Source organism: Nerophis ophidion, linkage group LG13 (assembly GCF_033978795.1).
Source record: "Nerophis ophidion isolate RoL-2023_Sa linkage group LG13, RoL_Noph_v1.0, whole genome shotgun sequence".
NCBI classification, from domain to species: Eukaryota; Metazoa; Chordata; class Actinopteri; order Syngnathiformes; family Syngnathidae; genus Nerophis; species Nerophis ophidion.
In genome coordinates this window covers 26,713,807-26,734,900 of record NC_084623.1, presented here as the reverse complement: position 1 = coordinate 26,734,900, position 21,094 = coordinate 26,713,807, and the positions used below count along the sequence as shown (strand labels likewise).

General features: G+C 46.3%; 37 pseudogenes; all 37 read right to left on the bottom strand.

Annotated features, from left to right (window-relative positions):
• Nucleotides 1-3,494: 3,494 nt before the first annotated feature.
• Nucleotides 3,495-3,613, bottom strand: LOC133567123 (5S ribosomal RNA; annotated as a pseudogene).
• Nucleotides 3,614-3,978: 365 nt separating this feature from the next.
• Nucleotides 3,979-4,097, bottom strand: LOC133567737 (5S ribosomal RNA; annotated as a pseudogene).
• Nucleotides 4,098-4,461: 364 nt separating this feature from the next.
• LOC133567212 (5S ribosomal RNA) lies at nt 4,462-4,580 on the bottom strand (annotated as a pseudogene).
• A 365-nt stretch (nt 4,581-4,945) lies between these two features.
• Nucleotides 4,946-5,064, bottom strand: LOC133565460 (5S ribosomal RNA; annotated as a pseudogene).
• Nucleotides 5,065-5,428: 364 nt separating this feature from the next.
• Nucleotides 5,429-5,547, bottom strand: LOC133567762 (5S ribosomal RNA; annotated as a pseudogene).
• A 368-nt stretch (nt 5,548-5,915) lies between these two features.
• LOC133567761 (5S ribosomal RNA) lies at nt 5,916-6,034 on the bottom strand (annotated as a pseudogene).
• Nucleotides 6,035-6,399: 365 nt separating this feature from the next.
• Nucleotides 6,400-6,518, bottom strand: LOC133567180 (5S ribosomal RNA; annotated as a pseudogene).
• A 364-nt stretch (nt 6,519-6,882) lies between these two features.
• LOC133567006 (5S ribosomal RNA) lies at nt 6,883-7,001 on the bottom strand (annotated as a pseudogene).
• A 365-nt stretch (nt 7,002-7,366) lies between these two features.
• Nucleotides 7,367-7,485, bottom strand: LOC133565464 (5S ribosomal RNA; annotated as a pseudogene).
• A 368-nt stretch (nt 7,486-7,853) lies between these two features.
• LOC133565796 (5S ribosomal RNA) lies at nt 7,854-7,972 on the bottom strand (annotated as a pseudogene).
• Nucleotides 7,973-8,337: 365 nt separating this feature from the next.
• On the bottom strand, nt 8,338-8,456 carry LOC133565897 (5S ribosomal RNA; annotated as a pseudogene).
• Nucleotides 8,457-8,820: 364 nt separating this feature from the next.
• LOC133567005 (5S ribosomal RNA) lies at nt 8,821-8,939 on the bottom strand (annotated as a pseudogene).
• A 365-nt stretch (nt 8,940-9,304) lies between these two features.
• Nucleotides 9,305-9,423, bottom strand: LOC133566790 (5S ribosomal RNA; annotated as a pseudogene).
• Nucleotides 9,424-9,791: 368 nt separating this feature from the next.
• LOC133565795 (5S ribosomal RNA) lies at nt 9,792-9,910 on the bottom strand (annotated as a pseudogene).
• A 365-nt stretch (nt 9,911-10,275) lies between these two features.
• On the bottom strand, nt 10,276-10,394 carry LOC133565405 (5S ribosomal RNA; annotated as a pseudogene).
• Nucleotides 10,395-10,758: 364 nt separating this feature from the next.
• LOC133565939 (5S ribosomal RNA) lies at nt 10,759-10,877 on the bottom strand (annotated as a pseudogene).
• Nucleotides 10,878-11,245: 368 nt separating this feature from the next.
• Nucleotides 11,246-11,364, bottom strand: LOC133565663 (5S ribosomal RNA; annotated as a pseudogene).
• Nucleotides 11,365-11,728: 364 nt separating this feature from the next.
• LOC133566198 (5S ribosomal RNA) lies at nt 11,729-11,847 on the bottom strand (annotated as a pseudogene).
• A 363-nt stretch (nt 11,848-12,210) lies between these two features.
• LOC133566687 (5S ribosomal RNA) lies at nt 12,211-12,329 on the bottom strand (annotated as a pseudogene).
• Nucleotides 12,330-12,693: 364 nt separating this feature from the next.
• On the bottom strand, nt 12,694-12,812 carry LOC133565938 (5S ribosomal RNA; annotated as a pseudogene).
• Nucleotides 12,813-13,180: 368 nt separating this feature from the next.
• LOC133565661 (5S ribosomal RNA) lies at nt 13,181-13,299 on the bottom strand (annotated as a pseudogene).
• A 364-nt stretch (nt 13,300-13,663) lies between these two features.
• Nucleotides 13,664-13,782, bottom strand: LOC133566197 (5S ribosomal RNA; annotated as a pseudogene).
• Nucleotides 13,783-14,145: 363 nt separating this feature from the next.
• On the bottom strand, nt 14,146-14,264 carry LOC133566685 (5S ribosomal RNA; annotated as a pseudogene).
• Nucleotides 14,265-14,628: 364 nt separating this feature from the next.
• On the bottom strand, nt 14,629-14,747 carry LOC133566683 (5S ribosomal RNA; annotated as a pseudogene).
• A 364-nt stretch (nt 14,748-15,111) lies between these two features.
• On the bottom strand, nt 15,112-15,230 carry LOC133565937 (5S ribosomal RNA; annotated as a pseudogene).
• Nucleotides 15,231-15,598: 368 nt separating this feature from the next.
• LOC133565660 (5S ribosomal RNA) lies at nt 15,599-15,717 on the bottom strand (annotated as a pseudogene).
• Nucleotides 15,718-16,081: 364 nt separating this feature from the next.
• On the bottom strand, nt 16,082-16,200 carry LOC133566196 (5S ribosomal RNA; annotated as a pseudogene).
• A 363-nt stretch (nt 16,201-16,563) lies between these two features.
• On the bottom strand, nt 16,564-16,682 carry LOC133566682 (5S ribosomal RNA; annotated as a pseudogene).
• Nucleotides 16,683-17,047: 365 nt separating this feature from the next.
• On the bottom strand, nt 17,048-17,166 carry LOC133566698 (5S ribosomal RNA; annotated as a pseudogene).
• Nucleotides 17,167-17,530: 364 nt separating this feature from the next.
• LOC133566060 (5S ribosomal RNA) lies at nt 17,531-17,649 on the bottom strand (annotated as a pseudogene).
• Nucleotides 17,650-18,012: 363 nt separating this feature from the next.
• Nucleotides 18,013-18,131, bottom strand: LOC133566681 (5S ribosomal RNA; annotated as a pseudogene).
• A 365-nt stretch (nt 18,132-18,496) lies between these two features.
• On the bottom strand, nt 18,497-18,615 carry LOC133565403 (5S ribosomal RNA; annotated as a pseudogene).
• A 364-nt stretch (nt 18,616-18,979) lies between these two features.
• Nucleotides 18,980-19,098, bottom strand: LOC133565653 (5S ribosomal RNA; annotated as a pseudogene).
• Nucleotides 19,099-19,466: 368 nt separating this feature from the next.
• On the bottom strand, nt 19,467-19,585 carry LOC133566857 (5S ribosomal RNA; annotated as a pseudogene).
• A 365-nt stretch (nt 19,586-19,950) lies between these two features.
• Nucleotides 19,951-20,069, bottom strand: LOC133565408 (5S ribosomal RNA; annotated as a pseudogene).
• Nucleotides 20,070-20,433: 364 nt separating this feature from the next.
• On the bottom strand, nt 20,434-20,552 carry LOC133566195 (5S ribosomal RNA; annotated as a pseudogene).
• A 364-nt stretch (nt 20,553-20,916) lies between these two features.
• Nucleotides 20,917-21,035, bottom strand: LOC133565895 (5S ribosomal RNA; annotated as a pseudogene).
• Nucleotides 21,036-21,094: the final 59 nt, after the last annotated feature.

The window sequence follows — 21,094 nt, the reverse complement described above, 5'->3', positions numbered from 1 at the left end:
GGGAGCACAGCGAGAGATTGGAGAGATTGTGAAGTTCAAGAAGACAAGTACAGCACTCACTGATGAGATGCGGAAAGCAGCCAATGTACATACCAGGAAGCTCTTACATGGCTGGAGTAAGCTACACTTGGAGAATGAACTCCTATACAGACGGACTGATTCCAGACAGAAGCTTGTCCAACCTGCAAAATACAGACCTGTGGCATTGAAACATCTTCATGACGAGATGGGATGTGTTGGTACAGAGAGGGTGCTCAACCTGGCTGGAGAACGGTTCTACTGGCCCTATATGAAGAGGGAGATTGACGGACTATGTTACCAGGAGGTGCCCATGCATCAAACAGAAGAAACCTGTCGCTTACATGCGTGCTCCTACGGGCAGTATAACGACAACCTTCCCTCTAGAACTCATCTGCATTGACTACCTACACCTTGACACTAGCAAGGGAGGTTATCAATACATCCTGGTTGTAATTGACCACTTCACGTGACTTGCACAAGCGTACGCTACGAAGAACAAGTCAGGTCATACCGCATCAGAACGCATATATAATGACTTCGTCCCACGTTTTGGTTATCCGGCCAAGCTGCACCACGACCAGGGCCATGAGTTCAAGAATGAACTGTTTCGGATGTTGCAGAAACTCTCAGGAGTTGGACATTCAAGAATGTCACTGTTACGTTCTTCTTAGTTCTGGGTTCTTCGAGGACCAACAATGCACATCCACACCTTTTGTTGGCGGCGTGACAACAGTTTTTTATTTATCTTTACGCTTTACTGCAGTCTTATGCTTCTTCTGGGCATGTGCCTTTCTAGCAGTCTTGCTCTTCCTTCTTGTGTGCTTTTCAGCAATCTGGTTCTTTTACTTGTTGGCCGTCTCGCCTGTTGTCACTCTCTGCCTCCCCCCCCCCCATGGTCTCCGACGCTGCTAATAAAGAGACAGGTGATTAGATAACTTGTTCCAGCTGAGATATCCACTCACCTGTCTGCTGCTTCACAGCCGGCTTCCGCACATGCCCTGCCCACAGGGAACGCGTGAACCACGCCCCCTCCACAGTCACCATATCACCCACAAGGAAACCCAGCACAGAGGTTTAACCACACTTTATTGCAAATGCTGAGAACGCTGGCAGACCGAGAAAAGGAAGGCTGGAAAGACCATCTACCACAAATGGTACATGTGTACAACTGTCCTCGGCATGAGGCCACTGGCTACTCGCCACATTATCTGCTCTTTGGCCATCACATACGCCTGCCAGTCGATCTATTATTTGTGTTGAAAGAAACAGACCCAGTCACACCAAAAGGGTATGCACAGAAGTGGGCGAAGACAATGTCCGAGGCTTATCACATTGCAAGCGAGAAATGCAAGCAGTCAAGTGGCAAGAGGCAAGTTAGGAACCCCAAAGAACGAGGAGGTCCTGGAAAGCTAAGGTCGTTTTAGGAAAGAGCCATATACCTAGTCAAAGAACTGGTATCAGAAAATCCTGTGTACATTGTGTTTCAAGAAAGTGGAAACAAGCAAAAAACCAGAACCCTGCATTGTAATCTGTTGTTACTGACGTGCCTTGAGGCACACGTGTCACTGTTGGCGATAGTCAAAACTAAACAAACATGTTTTGGAAGGAGAGCAGCAATTTGTTTGGACGAGCAATATAAATGATAAATAAATGGGTTGTACTTATATAGCGCTTTTCTACCTTCAAGGTACTCAAAGTGCTTTAACACTACTTCCTCATTTACCCATTCACACACACATCCACACACTGATGGAAGGAGCTGCTATGCAAGGCGCTAACCAGCACCCATCAGGAGCAAGAGTGAAGTGTCTTGCTTAGGACACAACGGACGTGACGAGGTTGGTACTAGGTGGAGATTGAACCAGGGACCATCGGGTTGCGCACAGCCACTCTTCCACTGCGCCACGCCGTCCCACAAATATGTAGCCGTATCAACAAGTATAGCAAGTACTTGCAGCCGTTGTGACAAAAGCAAAAGGCTGTAAGGGCGCATCACCAAAACTTAACAGCAACTGGTATCCCCAGTCAGTCTCCAATGCAAGTACCAACCAGGCCCGACCCGGCTTAGCTTCTGAGTTCTGATGAGATCCGGCATGTGCAGGGTAGAATGGCCGTAAACTGAGAAATTTGCCTCAAAATCCGATTTTTAAATGTGACAAGCTGGTTGACAGGATCTTTCTGCAATGACCAATGCGTGTGTGAAACAATAATCACTGCTCTTTTTCTCAGCCTGTCTAACTCTTTGGACTTTTGCTCCACTGTTAGCACTGAAGTGCCTTGAAGCACATGTGTCACTGTTGGCGATATTGCACATCTTGCTATCAATCCCAAACCGAGTAAAAACTAAACAAACATGTTTTGAGTGGAGAGCAGCGTTTTTTTTGAACGAGCATAAAGTAGCTTTTAGACAAGTGTGGCAAGTATCTATAGCCATTGTGACAAAAGCAAAAGGGAAAAAGTAGGCACTATGCTGGGAGCGTCGCCAGAAGCTTACAGCACCTGGTATTCATAGACGGTCTCCCAACCAAGCACTAACCAGGACCAAGCCGGCTTAGCTTCCGAAATCTGACGAGATCGGGGATGCTCAGGGTAGTATGGCCTATGCCGAGATAGCAATATAAAAGTCGGATTTTTAAATGTGAAGAGCTCGTTGACAGTACCTTTCTGCAATGAGCAACGCGTGTGTGATACAATAATCACTGCTCTTTTTCTCAGCCTTTCTAACTCTTTGGACATTTAAAAATTCCGATTTTAAATGTGGCAAGCTGGTTGACAGGACTTGAGAAACATAGGTCACTGTTAGCAAGACAGCAAATCTTGCTATACATTTCAGACCGAGTCAAAACTAAACAAACATGTTTTGGGTGGAGACATGCGTTTTGTTTGGACGAGCATAATTTAGCGTTTTGACAAGTGTGGCAAGTATCTATAGCCATTGTGACAAAAGCCAAAGGTTGAAAGTGCGCTCTATACTGGGAGCATCGCTAAAAACTTACAGTACCTGGTATTCCTAGGGAGGCTCCCATCCAAGTACTAACCAGACCAGACCCAGCCTAGCCTCCGAGATCAGACGAGATCGGAAGTGCTCAGGGTAGAATGGCTGTATGCCGAGAGGTAATCTTCAAAATTCGATTTTTAAATGTGGCAAGCTGGTTGACAGGACTTTTCTGCAATGAGCTACACGTGTGTGATACAATAATCACTAATCATTTTCTCAGCCTATGTAACTCTTTGGACTTTTGCCCCACTGTTAGCACTGAAGCGCCTTGAGGCACATGGGTCACTGTTTGCGACACTGCAAATCTTGCTAAAAAATTTCAGACCAAGTCAAAACTAAACATGTTTTGGGTGGAGACCAGCGTTTTGTTTGGACGAGCATAATATAGCGTTTTGACAAGTGTGGCAAGTATCTATAGCCATTGTGACGAAAGCAAAAGGGAGAAAGTGCGCCCAGTACTGGGAGCATCGCTAAAAGCTCACAGCACCAAGTATTCCTAGGCAGTCTCCCATCCAAGTACTAACCAGGTCAGACACAGCTTAGCTTCCGAGATCAGACGAGATCGGGCGATCTTCGGGTAGTATGGCCGTAAGCCGAGAGGCAGTCCTCAGAATCCAATTTTTAAATGTGGCAAGCTGGTTGACAGGACCTTTCTGCAATGAGCTACACGTGTGTGATACAATAATCACTGCTCTTTTTCTCAGCCTATGTAACTCTTTGGACTCTTGGCCCCACTGTTAGCACTGAAGTGCCTTGAGGCACATGGGTCACTGTTGGCGACACTGCAAATCTTGCTATAAATTTCAGACCGAGTCAAAACTAAACTTGTTTTGGGTGGAGACCAGCGTTTTGTTTGGACGAGCATAATGTAGCGTTTTGACAAGTGTGGCAAGTATCTATAGCCATTGTGACAAAAACAAAAGGGAGAAAGTGCGCCCTATACTGGGAGCATCGCTAAAAGCCTACAGCACCTGGTATTCCTAGGGAGTCTCCCATCCAAGTACTAACCAGGCCAGACCCAGCTTAGCTTCCGAGATCAGACGAGATCGGGCGATCTTCGGGTAGTATGGCCGTAAGCCGAGGGGCAGTCCTCAGAATTCAACTTTTAAATGTGGCAAGCTGGTTGACAGGACCTTTCTGCAATGAGCTACACGTGTGTGATACAATAATCACTGCTCTTTTTCTCAGCCTATGTAACTCTTTGGACTTTTGCCCCACTGTTAGCACTGAAGTGCCTTGCGGCACATGGGTCACTGTTGGCGACACTGCAAATCTTGCTATAAATTTCAGACCGAGTCAAAACTAAACATGTTTTGGGTGGAGACCAGCGTTTTGTTTGGACGAGCATAATGTAGCGTTTTGACAAGTGTGGCAAGTATCTATAGCCATTGTGAGAAAAACAAAAGGGAGAAAGTGCGCCCTATACTGGGGGCATCGCTAAAAGCCTACAGCACTTGGTATTCCTAGGGAGTCTCCCAACCAAGTACTAACCAGGCCAGACCCAGCTTAGCTTCCGAGATCAGACGAGATTGGGCGATCTTCGGGTAGTATGGCCGTAAGCCGAGACGCAGTCCTCAGAATTCAATTTTGAAATGTGGCAAGCTGGTTGACAGGACCTTTCTGCAATGAGCTACACGTGTGTGATACAATAATCACTGCTCTTTTTCTCAGCCTATGTAACTCTTTGGACTCTTGGCCCACTGTTAGCACTGAAGTGCCTTGAGGCACATGGGTGACTGTTGGCGACACTGCAAATCTTGCTATAAATTTCAGACCGAGTCAAAACTAAACATGTTTTGGGTGGAGACCAGTGTTTTGTTTGGACGAGCATAAACGTAGCGTTTTGACAAGTGTGGCAAGTATCTAGAGCCATTGTGACAAAAACAAAAGGGAGAAAGTGCGCCCTATACTGGGAGCATCGCTAAAAGCCTACAGCACCTGGTATTCCTAGGCAGTCTCCCATCCAAGTACTAACCAGGCCGGACCCAGCTTAGCTTCCGAGATCAGACGAGATCGGGGGATCTTCGGGTAGTATGGCCGTAAGCCGAGAGGCAGTCCTCAGAATTCAATTTTTGAATGTGGCAAGCTGGTTGACAGGACCTTTCTGCAATGAGCTACACGTGTGTGATACAATAATCACTGCTCTTTTTCTCAGCCTATGTAACTCTTTGGACTTTTGCCCCACTGTTAGCACTGAAGTGCCTTGAGGCACATGGGTCACTGTTGGCGACACTGCAAATCTTGCTATAAATTTCAGACCGAGTCAAAACTAAACTTGTTTTGGGTGGAGAACAGCGTTTTGTTTGGACGAGCATAATGTAGCGTTTTGACAAGTGTGGCAAGTATCTATAGCCATTGTGACAAAAACAAAAGGGAGAAAGTGCGCCCTATACTGGGAGCATCGCTAAAAGCCTACAGCACCTGGTATTCCTAGGCAGTCTCCCATCCAAGTACTAACCAGGCCAGACCCAGCTTAGCTTCCGAGATCAGACGAGATCGGGCGATCTTCGGGCAGTATGGCCGTAAGCCGAGAGGCAGTCCTCAGAATTCAATTTTTAAATGTGGCAAGCTGGTTGACAGGACCTTTCTGCAATGAGCTACACGTGTGTGATACAATAATCACTGCTCTTTTTCTCAGCCTATGTAACTCTTTGGACTTTTGCCCCAATGTTAGCACTGAAGTGCCTTGAGGCACATGGGTCACTGTTGGCGACACTGCAAATCTTGCTATAAATTTCAGACCGAGTCAAAACTAAACAAACATGTTTTGGGTGGAGACCAGCGGTTTGTTTGGACGAGCATAATGTAGCGTTTTGACAAGTGTGGCAAGTATCTATAGCCATTGTGACAAAAACAAAAGGGAGAAAGTGCGCCCTATACTGGGAGCATCGCTAAAAGCCTACAGCACCTGGTATTCCTAGGCAGTCTCCCATCCAAGTACTAACCAGGCCAGACCCAGCTTAGCTTCCGAGATCAGACGAGATCGGGCGATCTTCGGGCAGTATGGCCGTAAGCCGAGAGGCAGTCCTCAGAATTCAATTTTTAAATGTGGCAAGCTGGTTGACAGGACCTTTCTACAATGAGCTACACGTGTGTGATACAATAATCACTACTCTTTTTCTCAGCCTATGTAACTCTTTGGACTCTTGGCCCACTGTTAGCACTGAAGTGCCTTGAGGCACATGGGTGACTTTTGGCGACACTGCAAATCTTGCTATAAATTTCAGACCGAGTCAAAACTAAATATGTTTTGGGTGGAGACCAGTGTTTTATTTGGACAAGCATAAACGTAGCGTTTTGACAAGTGTGGCAATTATCTATAGCCATTGTGACAAAAACAAAAGGGAGAAAGTGCGCCCTATACTGGGAGCATCGCTAAAAGCCTACAGCACCTGGTATTCCTAGGCAGTCTCCCATTCAAGTACTAACCAGGCAAGACCCAGCTTAGCTTCCGAGCTCAGACGAGATCGGGCGATCGTCGGGTAGTATGGCCGTAAGCCGAGACGCAGTCCTCAGACTTCAATTTTTAAATGTGGCAAGCTGGTTGACAGGACCTTTCTACAATGAGCTACACGTGTGTGATACACTAATCACTACTCTTTTTCTCAGCCTTTGTAACTCTTTGGACTTTTGCCCCACTGTTAGCACTGAAGTGCCTTGAGGCACATGGGTCACTGTTGGCGACACTGCAAATCTTGCTATAAATTTCAGACCGAGTCAAAACTAAACTTGTTTTGGGTGGAGACCAGCGTTTTGTTTGGACGAGCATAATGTAGCATTTTGACAAGTGTGGCAAGTATCTATAGCCATTGTGACAAAAACAAAAGGGAGAAAGTGCGCCCTATACTGGGAGCATCGCTAAAAGCCTACAGCACCTGGTATTCCTAGGCAGTCTCCCATCCAAGTACTAACCAGGACAGACCCAGCTTAGCTTCCGAGATCAGACGAGATCGGGCGATCTTCGGGTAGTATGGCGGTAAGCCGAGAGCCAGTCCTCAGAAATCAATTTTTAAATGTGGCAAGCTGGTTGACAGGACCTTTCTGCAATGAGCTACACGTCTGTGATACAATAATCACTGCTCTTTTTCTCAATCTATGTAACTCTTTGGACTCTTGGCCCACTGTTAGCACTGAAGTGCCTTGAGGCACATGGGTGACTGTTGGCGACACTGCAAATCTTGCTATAAATTTCAGACCGAGTCAAAACTAAACATGTTTTGGGTGGAGACCAGTGTTTTGTTTGGACGAGCATAAACGTAGCGTTTCGACAAGTGTGGCAAGTATCTATAGCCATTGTGACAAAAACAAAAGGGAGAAAGTGCGCCCTATACTGGGAGCATCGCTAAAAGCCTACAGCACCTGGTATTCCTAGGCAGTCGCCCATCCAAGTACTAACCAGGCCAGACCCAGCTTAGCTTCCGAGCTCAGACGAGATCGGGCGATCTTCGGGTAGTATGGCCGTAAGCCGAGACGCAGTCCTCAGACTTCAATTTTTAAATGTGGGAAGCTGGTTGACAGGACCTTTCTGCAATGAGCTACACATGTGTGATACAATAATCACTGCTCTTTTTCTCAGCCTATGTAACTCTTTGGACTTTTGCCCCAATGTTAGCACTGAAGTGCCTTGAGGCACATGGGTCACTGTTGGCGACACTGCAAATCTTGCTATAAATTTCAGACCGAGTCAAAACTAAACAAACATGTTTTGGGTGGAGACCAGCGGTTTGTTTGGACGAGCATAATGTAGTGTTTTGACAAGTGTGGCAAATATCTATAGCCATTGTGAAAAAAACAAAAGGGAGAAAGTGCGCCCTATACTGGTAGCATCGCTAAAAGCCTACAGCACCTGGTATTCCTAGGCAGTCTCCCAACCAAGTACTAACCAGGCCAGACCCAGCTTAGCTTCCGAGCTCAGACGAGATCGGGCGATCTTCGGGTAGTATGGCCGTAAGCCGAGACGCAGTCCTCAGACTTCAATTTTTAAATGTGGCAAGCTGGTTGACAGGACCTTTCTACAATGAGCTACACGTGTGTGATACAATAATCACTACTCTTTTTCTCAGCCTATGTAACTCTTTGGACTCTTGGCCCACTGTTAGCACTGAAGTGCCTTGAGGCACATGGGTGACTTTTGGCGACACTGCAAATCTTGCTATAAATTTCAGACCGAGTCAAAACTAAATATGTTTTGGGTGGAGACCAGTGTTTTGTTTGGACAAGCATAAACGTAGCGTTTTGACAAGTGTGGCAAGTATCTATAGCCATTGTGACAAAAACAAAAGGGAGAGAGTGCGCCCTATACTGGGAGCATCGCTAAAAGCCTACAGCACCTGGTATTCCTAGGCAGTCTCCCATCCAAGTACTAACCAGGCCAGACCCAGCTTAGCTTCCGAGCTCAGACGAGATCGGGCAATCTTCGGGTAGTATGGCCGTAAGCCGAGACGCAGTCCTCAGACTTCAATTTTTAAATGTGGCAAGCTGGTTGACAGGACCTTTCTACAATGAGCTACACGTGTGTGATACAATAATCACTACTCTTTTTCTCAGCCTATGTAACTCTTTGGACTTTTGCCCCACTGTTAGCACTGAAGTGCCTTGAGGCACATGGGTCACTGTTGGCGACACTGCAAATCTTGCTATAAATTTCAGACCGAGTCAAAACTAAACTTGTTTTGGGTGGAGACCAGCGTTTTGTTTGGACGAGCATAATGTAGCATTTTGACAAGTGTGGCAAGTATCTATAGCCATTGTGACAAAAACAAAAGGGAGAAAGTGCGCCCTATACTGGGAGCATCGCTAAAAGCCTACAGCACCTGGTATTCCTAGGCAGTCTCCCATCCAAGTACTAACCAGGACAGACCCAGCTTAGCTTCCGAGATCAGACGAGATCGGGCGATCTTCGGGTAGTATGGCGGTAAGCCGAGAGCCAGTCCTCAGAATTCAATTTTTAAATGTGGCAAGCTGGTTGACAGGACCTTTCTGCAATGAGCTACACGTCTGTGATACAATAATCACTGCTCTTTTTCTCAATCTATGTAACTCTTTGGACTCTTGGCCCACTGTTAGCACTGAAGTGCCTTGAGGCACATGGGTGACTGTTGGCGACACTGCAAATCTTGCTATAAATTTCAGACCGAGTCAAAACTAAACATGTTTTGGGTGGAGACCAGTGTTTTGTTTGGACGAGCATAAACGTAGCGTTTCGACAAGTGTGGCAAGTATCTATAGCCATTGTGACAAAAACAAAAGGGAGAAAGTGCGCCCTATACTGGGAGCATCGCTAAAAGCCTACAGCACCTGGTATTCCTAGGCAGTCGCCCATCCAAGTACTAACCAGGCCAGACTCAGCTTAGCTTCCGAGCTCAGACGAGATCGGGCGATCTTCGGGTAGTATGGCCGTAAACCGAGACGCAGTCCTCAGACTTCAATTTTTAAATGTGGGAAGCTGGTTGACAGGACCTTTCTGCAATGAGCTACACATGTGTGATACAATAATCACTGCTCTTTTTCTCAGCATATGTAACTCTTTGGACTTTTGCCCCACTGTTAGCACTGAAGTGCCTTGAGGCACATGGGTCACTTTTGGCGACACTGCAAATCTTGCTATAAATTTCAGACCGAGTCAAAACTAAACAAACATGTTTTGGGTGGAGACCAGCGGTTTGTTTGGACGAGCATACTGTAGCGTTTTGACAAGTGTGGCAAATATCTATAGCCATTGTGAAAAAAACAAAAGGGAGAAAGTGCGCCCTATACTGGTAGCATCGCTAAAAGCCTACAGCACCTGGTATTCCTAGGCAGTCTCCCAACCAAGTACTAACCAGGCCAGACCCAGCTTAGCTTCCGAGCTCAGACGAGATCGGGCGATCTTCGGGTAGTATGGCCGTAAGCCGAGACGCAGTCCTCAGACTTCAATTTTTAAATGTGGCAAGCTGGTTGACAGGACCTTTCTACAATGAGCTACACGTGTGTGATACAATAATCACTACTCTTTTTCTCAGCCTATGTAACTCTTTGGACTCTTGGCCCACTGTTAGCACTGAAGTGCCTTGAGGCACATGGGTGACTTTTGGCGACACTGCAAATCTTGCTATAAATTTCAGACCGAGTCAAAACTAAATATATTTTGGGTGGAGACCAGTGTTTTGTTTGGACAAGCATAAACGTAGCGTTTTGACAAGTGTGGCAAGTATCTATAGCCATTGTGACAAAAACAAAAGGGAGAAAGTGCGCCCTATACTGGGAGCATCGCTAAAAGCCTACAGCACCTGGTATTCCTAGGCAGTCTCCCATCCAAGTACTAACCAGGCCAGACCCAGCTTAGCTTCCGAGCTCAGACGAGATCGGGCGATCTTCGGGTAGTATGGCCGTAAGCCGAGACGCAGTCCTCAGACTTCAATTTTTAAATGTGGCAAGCTGGTTGACAGGACCTTTCTACAATGAGCTACACGTGTGTGATACAATAATCACTACTCTTTTTCTCAGCCTATGTAACTCTTTGGACTTTTGCCCCACTGTTAGCACTGAAGTGCCTTGAGGCACATGGGTCACTGTTGGCGACACTGCAAATCTTGCTATAAATTTCAGACCGAGTCAAAACTAAACATGTTTTGGGTGGAGACCAGCGTTTTGTTTGGACGAGCATAATGTAGCGTTTTGACAAGTGTGGCAAGTATCTATAGCCATTGTGACAAAAACAAAAGGGAGAAAGTGCGCCCTATACTGGGAGCATCGCTAAAAGCCTACCGCACCTGGTATTCCTAGGCAGTCTCCCATCCAAGTACTAACCAGGCCAGACCCAGCTTAGCTTCCGAGATCAGACGAGATCGGGCGATCTTCGGGTAGTATGGCCGTAAGCCGAGAGACAGCCCTCAGAATTCAATTTTTAAATGTGGCAAGCTGGTTGACAGGACCTTTCTGCAATTAGCTACACGTGTGTGATACAATAATCACTGCTCTTTTTCTCAGCCTATGTAACTCTTTGGACTTTTGCCCCACTGTTAGCACTGAAGTTCCTTGAGGCACATGGGTCACTGTTGGCGACACTGCAAATCTTGCTATAAATTTCAGACCGAGTCAAAACTAAACAAACATGTTTTGGGTGGAGACCAGCGGTTTGTTTGGACGAGCATAATGTAGCGTTTTGACAAGTGTGGCAAGTATCTATAGCCATTGTGAAAAAAACAAAAGGGAGAAAGTGCGCCCTATACTGGTAGCATCGCTAAAAGCCTACAGCACCTGGTATTCCTAGGCAGTCTCCCAACCAAGTACTAACCAGGCCGGACCCAGCTTAGCTTCCGAGATCAGACGAGATCGGGCGATCTTCGGGTAGTATGGCCGTAAGCCGAGAGGTAGTCCTCAGAATTCAATTTTTAAATGTGGCAAGCTGGTTGACAGAACCTTTCTGCAATGAGCTACACGTGTGTGATACAATAATCACTGCTCTTTTTCTCAGCCTATGTAACTCTTTGGACTTTTGCCCCACTGTTAGCACTGAAGTGCCTTGAGGCACATGGGTCACTGTTGGCGACACTGCAAATCTTGCTATAAATTTCAGACCGAGTCAAAACTAAACTTGTTTTGGGTGTAGAACAGCGTTTTGTTTGGACGAGCATAATGTAGCGTTTTGACAAGTGTGGCAAGTATCTATAGCCATTGTGACAAAAACAAAAGGGAGAAAGTGCGCCCTATACTGGGAGCATCGCTAAAAGCCTACAGCACCTGGTATTCCTAGGCAGTCTCCCATCCAATTACTAACCAGGCCAGACCCAGCTTAGCTTCCGAGATCAGACGAGATCGGGCGATCTTCGGGTAGTATGGCCGTAAGCCGAGAGGCAATCCTTGAATTCAATTTTTAAATGTGGCAAGCTGGTTGACAGGACCTTTCTGCAATGAGCTACACGTGTGTGATACAATAATCACTGCTCTTTTTCTCAGCCTATGTAACTCTTTGGACTTTTGCCCCACTGTTAGCACTGAAGTGCCTTGAGGCACATGGGTCACTGTTGGCGACACTGCAAATCTTGCTATAAATTTCAGACCGAGTCAAAACTAAACATGTTTTGGGTGGAGACCAGCGTTTTGTTTGGACGAGCATAATGTAGCGTTTTGACAAGTGTGGCAAGTATCTATAGCCATTGTGAGAAAAACAAAAGGGAGAAAGTGCGCCCTATACTGGGAGCATCGCTAAAAGCCTACGGCACTTGGTATTCCTAGGCAGTCTCCCAACCAAGTACTAACCAGGCCAGACCCAGCTTAGCTTCCGAGATCAGACGAGATCGGGCGATCTTCAGGTAGTATGGCCGTAAGCCGAGACGCAGTCCTCAGAATTCAATTTTTAAATGTGGCAAGCTGGTTGACAGGACCTTTCTGCAATGAGCTACACGTGTGTGATACAATAATCACTACTCTTTTTCTCAGCCTATGTAACTCTTTGGACTTTTGCCCCACTGTTAGCACTGAAGTGCCTTGAGGCACATGGGTCACTGTTGGCGACACTGCAAATCTTGCTATAAATTTCAGACCGAGTCAAAACTAAACATGTTTTGGGTGGAGACCAGCGTTTTGTTTGGACGAGCATAATGTAGCGTTTTGACAAGTGTGGCAAGTATCTATAGCCATTGTGACAAAAACAAAAGGGAGAAAGTGCGCCCTATACTGGGAGCATCGCTAAAAGCCTACCGCACCTGGTATTCCTAGGCAGTCTCCCATCCAAGTACTAACCAGGCCAGACCCAGCTTAGCTTCCGAGATCAGACGAGATCGGGCGATCTTCGGGTAGTATGGCCGTAAGCCGAGAGACAGCCCTCAGAATTCAATTTTTAAATGTGGCAAGCTGGTTGACAGGACCTTTCTGCAATTAGCTACACGTGTGTGATACAATAATCACTGCTCTTTTTCTCAGCCTATGTAACTCTTTGGACTTTTGCCCCACTGTTAGCACTGAAGTTCCTTGAGGCACATGGGTCACTGTTGGCGACACTGCAAATCTTGCTTTAAATTTCAGACCGAGTCAAAACTAAACAAACATGTTTTGGGTGGAGACCAGCGGTTTGTTTGGACGAGCATAATGTAGCGTTTTGACAAGTGTGGCAAGTATCTATAGCCATTGTGAAAAAAACAAAAGGGAGAAAGTGCGCCCTATACTGGTAGCATCGCTAAAAGCCTACAGCACCTGGTATTCCTAGGCAGTCTCCCAACCAAGTACTAACCAGGCCGGACCCAGCTTAGCTTCCGAGATCAGACGAGATCGGGCGATCTTCGGGTAGTATGGCCGTAAGCCGAGAGGTAGTCCTCAGAATTCAATTTTTAAATGTGGCAAGCTGGTTGACAGAACCTTTCTGCAATGAGCTACACGTGTGTGATACAATAATCACTGCTCTTTTTCTCAGCCTATGTAACTCTTTGGACTTTTGCCCCACTGTTAGCACTGAAGTGCCTTGAGGCACATGGGTCACTGTTGGCGACACTGCAAATCTTGCTATAAATTTCAGACCGAGTCAAAACTAAACTTGTTTTGGGTGTAGAACAGCGTTTTGTTTGGACGAGCATAATGTAGCGTTTTGACAAGTGTGGCAAGTATCTATAGCCATTGTGACAAAAACAAAAGGGAGAAAGTGCGCCCTATACTGGGAGCATCGCTAAAAGCCTACAGCACCTGGTATTCCTAGGCAGTCTCCCATCCAATTACTAACCAGGCCAGACCCAGCTTAGCTTCCGAGATCAGACGAGATCGGGCGATCTTCGGGTAGTATGGCCGTAAGCCGAGAGGCAATCCTTGAATTCAATTTTTAAATGTGGCAAGCTGGTTGACAGGACCTTTCTGCAATGAGCTACACGTGTGTGATACAATAATCACTGCTCTTTTTCTCAGCCTATGTAACTCTTTGGACTTTTGCCCCACTGTTAGCACTGAAGTGCCTTGAGGCACATGGGTCACTGTTGGCGACACTGCAAATCTTGCTATAAATTTCAGACCGAGTCAAAACTAAACATGTTTTGGGTGGAGACCAGCGTTTTGTTTGGACGAGCATAATGTAGCGTTTTGACAAGTGTGGCAAGTATCTATAGCCATTGTGAGAAAAACAAAAGGGAGAAAGTGCGCCCTATACTGGGAGCATCGCTAAAAGCCTACGGCACTTGGTATTCCTAGGCAGTCTCCCAACCAAGTACTAACCAGGCCAGACCCAGCTTAGCTTCCGAGATCAGACGAGATCGGGCGATCTTCAGGTAGTATGGCCGTAAGCCGAGACGCAGTCCTCAGAATTCAATTTTTAAATGTGGCAAGCTGGTTGACAGGACCTTTCTGCAATGAGCTACACGTGTGTGATACAATAATCACTGCTCTTTTTCTCAGCCTATGTAACTCTTTGGACTCTTGGCCCACTGTTAGCACTGAAGTGCCTTGAGGCACATGGGTGACTTTTGGCGACACTGCATATCTTGCTATAAATTTCAGACCGAGTCAAAACTAAACATGTTTTGGGTGGAGACCAGCGTTTTGTTTGGACGAGCATAATGTAGCGTTTTGACAAGTGTGGCAAGTATCTATAGCCATTGTGAGAAAAACAAAAGGGAGAAAGTGCGCCCTATACTGGGAGCATCGCTAAAAGCCTACGGCACTTGGTATTCCTAGGCAGTCTCCCAACCAAGTACTAACCAGGCCAGACCCAGCTTAGCTTCCGAGATCAGACGAGATCGGGCGATCTTCAGGTAGTATGGCCGTAAGCCGAGACGCAGTCCTCAGAATTCAATTTTTAAATGTGGCAAGCTGGTTGACAGGACCTTTCTGCAATGAGCTACACGTGTGTGATACAATAATCACTACTCTTTTTCTCAGCCTATGTAACTCTTTGGACTTTTGCCCCACTGTTAGCACTGAAGTGCCTTGAGGCACATGGGTCACTGTTGGCGACACTGCAAATCTTGCTATAAATTTCAGACCGAGTCAAAACTAAACATGTTTTGGGTGGAGACCAGCGTTTTGTTTGGACGAGCATAATGTAGCGTTTTGACAAGTGTGGCAAGTATCTATAGCCATTGTGACAAAAACAAAAGGGAGAAAGTGCGCCCTATACTGGGAGCATCGCTAAAAGCCTACCGCACCTGGTATTCCTAGGCAGTCTCCCATCCAAGTACTAACCAGGCCAGACCCAGCTTAGCTTCCGAGATCAGACGAGATCGGGCGATCTTCGGGTAGTATGGCCGTAAGCCGAGAGACAGCCCTCAGAATTCAATTTTTAAATGTGGCAAGCTGGTTGACAGGACCTTTCTGCAATTAGCTACACGTGTGTGATACAATAATCACTGCTCTTTTTCTCAGCCTATGTAACTCTTTGGACTTTTGCCCCACTGTTAGCACTGAAGTTCCTTGAGGCACATGGGTCACTGTTGGCGACACTGCAAATCTTGCTTTAAATTTCAGACCGAGTCAAAACTAAACAAACATGTTTTGGGTGGAGACCAGCGGTTTGTTTGGACGAGCATAATGTAGCGTTTTGACAAGTGTGGCAAGTATCTATAGCCATTGTGAAAAAAACAAAAGGGAGAAAGTGCGCCCTATACTGGTAGCATCGCTAAAAGCCTACAGCACCTGGTATTCCTAGGCAGTCTCCCAACCAAGTACTAACCAGGCCGGACCCAGCTTAGCTTCCGAGATCAGACGAGATCGGGCGATCTTCGGGTAGTATGGCCGTAAGCCGAGAGGTAGTCCTCAGAATTCAATTTTTAAATGTGGCAAGCTGGTTGACAGAACCTTTCTGCAATGAGCTACACGTGTGTGATACAATAATCACTGCTCTTTTTCTCAGCCTATGTAACTCTTTGGACTTTTGCCCCACTGTTAGCACTGAAGTGCCTTGAGGCACATGGGTCACTGTTGGCGACACTGCAAATCTTGCTATAAATTTCAGACCGAGTCAAAACTAAACTTGTTTTGGGTGTAGAACAGCGTTTTGTTTGGACGAGCATAATGTAGCGTTTTGACAAGTGTGGCAAGTATCTATAGCCATTGTGACAAAAACAAAAGGGAGAAAGTGCGCCCTATACTGGGAGCATCGCTAAAAGCCTACAGCACCTGGTATTCCTAGGCAGTCTCCCATCCAATTACTAACCAGGCCAGACCCAGCTTAGCTTCCGAGATCAGACGAGATCGGGCGATCTTCGGGTAGTATGGCCGTAAGCCGAGAGGCAATCCTTGAATTCAATTTTTAAATGTGGCAAGCTGGTTGACAGGACCTTTCTGCAATGAGCTACACGTGTGTGATACAATAATCACTGCTCTTTTTCTCAGCCTATGTAACTCTTTGGACTTTTGCCCCACTGTTAGCACTGAAGTGCCTTGAGGCACATGGGTCACTGTTGGCGACACTGCAAATCTTGCTATAAATTTCAGACCGAGTCAAAACTAAACATGTTTTGGGTGGAGACCAGCGTTTTGTTTGGACGAGCATAATGTAGCGTTTTGACAAGTGTGGCAAGTATCTATAGCCATTGTGAGAAAAACAAAAGGGAGAAAGTGCGCCCTATACTGGGAGCATCGCTAAAAGCCTACGGCACTTGGTATTCCTAGGCAGTCTCCCAACCAAGTACTAACCAGGCCAGACCCAGCTTAGCTTCCGAGATCAGACGAGATCGGGCGATCTTCAGGTAGTATGGCCGTAAGCCGAGACGCAGTCCTCAGAATTCAATTTTTAAATGTGGCAAGCTGGTTGACAGGACCTTTCTGCAATGAGCTACACGTGTGTGATACAATAATCACTGCTCTTTTTCTCAGCCTATGTAACTCTTTGGACTCTTGGCCCACTGTTAGCACTGAAGTGCCTTGAGGCACATGGGTGACTTTTGGCGACACTGCATATCTTGCTATAAATTTCAGACCGAGTCAAAACTAAACATGTTTTGGGTGGAGACCAGTGTTTTTTTTGGACGAGCATAAACGTAGCGTTTTGACAAGTGTGGCAAGTATCTATAGCCATTGTGACAAAAACAAAAGGGAGAAAGTGCGCCCTATACTGGGAGCATCGCTAAAATCCTACAGCACCTGGTATTCCTAGGCAGTCTCCCATCCAAGTACTAACCAGGCCAGACCCAGCTTAGCTTCCGAGATCAGACGAGATCAGGCGATCTTCGGGTAGTATGACCGTAAGCTGAGAGGGAGTCCTCAGAATTCAATTTTTAAATGTGGCAAGCTGGTTGACAGGACCTTTCTGCAATGAGCTACACGTGTGTGATACAATAATCACTGCTCTTTTTCTCAGCCTATGTAACTCTTTGGACTTTTGCCCCACTGTTAGCACTGAAGTGCCTTGAGGCACATGGGTCACTGTTGGCGACACTGCAAATCTTGCTATAAATTTCAGACCGAGTCAAAACTAAACTTGTTTTGGGTGTAGAACAGCGTTTTGTTTGGACGAGCATAATGTAGCGTTTTGACAAGTGTGGCAAGTATCTATAGCCATTGTGACAAAAACAAAAGGGAGAAAGTGCGCCCTATACTGGGAGCATCGCTAAAAGTCTACAGCGCCTGGTATTCCTAGGCAGTCTCCCATCCAAGTACTAACCAGGCCAGACCCAGCTTAACTTCCGAGATCAGACGAGATCGGGCGATCTTCGGGTAGTATGGCCGTAAGCCGAGAGGCAATCCTTGGATTCAATTTTTAAATGTGGCAAGCTGGTTGACAGGACCTTTCTGCAATGAGCTACACGTGTGTGATACAATAATCACTGCTCTTTTTCTCAGCCTATGTAACTCTTTGGACTTTTGCCCCACTGTTAGCACTGAAGTGCCTTGAGGCACATGGGTCACTGTTGGCGACACTGCAAATCTTGCTATAAATTTCAGACCGAGTCAAAACTAAACATGTTTTGGGTGGAGACCAGCGTTTTGTTTGGACGAGCATAATGTAGCGTTTTGACAAGTGTGGCAAGTATCTATAGCCATTGTGAGAAAAACAAAAGGGAGAAAGTGCGCCCTATACTGGGAGCATCGCTAAAAGCCTACGGCACTTGGTATTCCTAGGCAGTCTCCCAACCAAGTACTAACCAGGCCAGACCCAGCTTAGCTTCCGAGATCAGACGAGATCGGGCGATCTTCAGGTAGTATGGCCGTAAGCCGAGACGCAGTCCTCAGAATTAAATTTTTAAATGTGGCAAGCTGGTTGACAGGACCTTTTTGCAATGAGCTACACGTGTGTGATACAATAATCACTGCTCTTTTTCTCAGCCTATGTAACTCTTTGGACTCTTGGCCCACTGTTAGCACTGAAGTGCCTTGAGGCACATGGGTGACTTTTGGCGACACTGCATATCTTGCTATAAATTTCAGACCGAGTCAAAGCTAAACATGTTTTGGGTGGAGACCAGTGTTTTTTTTGGACGAGCATAAACGTAGCGTTTTGACAAGTGTGGCAAGTATCTATAGCCATTGTGACAAAAACAAAAGGGAGAAAGTGCGCCCTATACTGGGAGCATCGCTAAAAGCCTACAGCACCTGGTATTCCTAGGCAGTCTCCCATCCAAGTACTAACCAGGCCAGACCCAGCTTAGCTTCCGAGCTCAGACGAGATCGGGCGATCTTCGGGTAGTATGGCCGTAAGCCGAGACGCAGTCCTCAGACTTCAATTTTTAAATGTGGCAAGCTGGTTGACAGGACCTTTCTACAATGAGCTACACGTGTGTGATACAATAATCACTACTCTTTTTCTCAGCCTATGTAACTCTTTGGACTTTTGCCCCACTGTTAGCACTGAAGTGCCTTGAGGCACATGGGTCACTGTTGGCGACACTGCAAATCTTGCTATAAATTTCAGACCGAGTCAAAACTAAACATGTTTTGGGTGGAGACCAGCGTTTTGTTTGGACGAGCATAATGTAGCATTTTGACAAGTGTGGCAAGTATCTATAGCCATTGTGACAAAAACAAAAGGGAGAAAGTGCGCCCTATACTGGGAGCATCGCTAAAAGCCTACAGCACCTGGTATTCCTAGGCAGTCTCCCATCCAAGTACTAACCAGGCCAGACCCAGCTTAGCTTCCGAGATCAGACGAGATCAGGCGATCTTCGGGTAGTATGGCCGTAAGCCGAGAGGGAGTCCTCAGAATTCAATTTTTAAATGTGGCAAGCTGGTTGACAGGACCTTTCTGCAATGAGCTACACGTGTGTGATACAATAATCACTGCTCTTTTTCTCAGCCTATGTAACTCTTTGGACTTTTGCCCCACTGTTAGCACTGAAGTGCCTTGAGGCACATGGGTCACTGTTGGCGACACTGCAAATCTTGCTATAAATTTCAGACCGAGTCAAAACTAAACAAACATGTTTTGGGTGGAGACCAGCGGTTTGTTTGGACGAGCATAATGTAGCGTTTTGACAAGTGTGGCAAGTATCTCTAGCCATTGTGACAAAAACAAAAGGGAGAAAGTGCGCCCTATACTGGGAGCATCGCTAAAAGCCTACAGCACCTGGTATTCCTAGGCAGTCTCCCATACAAGTACTAACCAGGCCAGACCCAGCTTAGCATCCGAGCTCAGACGAGATCGGGCGATCTTCGGGTAGTATGGCCGTAAGCCGAGACGCAGTTCTCAGACTTCAATTTTTAAATGTGGCAAGCTGGTTGACAGGACCTTTCTGCAATGAGCTACACGTGTGTGATACAATAATCACTACTCTTTTTCTCAGCCTATGTAACTCTTTGGACTTTTGCCCCACTGTTAGCACTGAAGTGCCTTGAGGCACATGGGTCACTGTTGGCGACACTGCAAATCTTGCTATAAATTTCAGACCGAATCAAAACTAAACATTTTTTGGGTGGAGACCAGTGTTTTGTTTGGACAAGCATAAACGTAGCGTTTTGACAAGTGTGGCAAGTATCTATAGCCATTGTGACAAAAACAAAAGGGAGAAAGTGCGCCCTATACTGGTAGCATCGCTAAAAGCCTACAGCACCTGGTATTCCTAGGCAGTCTCCCAACCAAGTACTAACCGGGCCAGACCCAACTTAGCTTCCGAGATCAGAAGAGATCGGGCGATCTTCGGGTAGTATGGCCGTAAGCCGAGAGGCAATCCTCAGAATTCAATTTTTAAATGTGGCAAGCTGGTTGAGAGGACCTTTCTGCAATGAGCTACACGTGTGTGATACAATAATCACTGCTCTTTTTCTCAGCCTATGTAACTCTTTGGACTTTTGCCCCACTGTTAGCACTGAAGTGCCTTGAGGCACATGGGTCACTGTTGGCGACACTGCAAATCTTGCTATAAATTTCAGACCGAGTCAAAACTAAACTTGTTTTGGGTGTAGAACAGCGTTTTGTTTGGACGAGCATAATGTAGCGTTTTGACAAGTGTGGCAAGTATCTATAGCCATTGTGACAAAAACAAAAGGGAGAAAGTGCGCCCTATACTGGGAGCATCGCTAAAAGCCTACAGCACCTGGTATTCCTAGGCAGTCTCCCATCCAATTACTAACCAGGCCAGACCCAGCTTAGCTTCCGAGATCAGACGAGATCGGGCGATCTTCGGGTAGTATGGCCGTAAGCCAAGAGGCAATCCTTGAATTCAATTTTTAAATGTGGCAAGCTGGTTGACAGGACCTTTCTACAATGAGCTACACGTGTGTGATACAATAATCACTACTCTTTTTCTCAGCCTATGTAACTCTTTGGACTCTTGGCCCACTGTTAGCACTGAAGTGCCTTGAGGCACATGGGTGACTTTTGGCGACACTGCAAATCTTGCTATAAATTTCAGACCGAGTCAAAACTAAATATGTTTTGGGTGGAGACCAGTGTTTTGTTTGGACAAGCATAAACGTAGCGTTTTGACAAGTGTGGCAAGTATCTATAGCCATTGTGACAAAAACAAAAGGGAGAAAGTGCGCCCTATACTGGGAGCATCGCTAAAAGCCTACAGCACCTGGTATTCCTAGGCAGTCTCCCATCCAAGTACTAACCAGGCCAGACCCAGCTTAGCTTCCGAGCTCAGACGAGATCGGGCAATCTTCGGGTAGTATGGCCGTAAGCCGAGACGCAGTCCTCAGACTTCAATTTTTAAATGTGGCAAGCTGGTTGACAGGACCTTT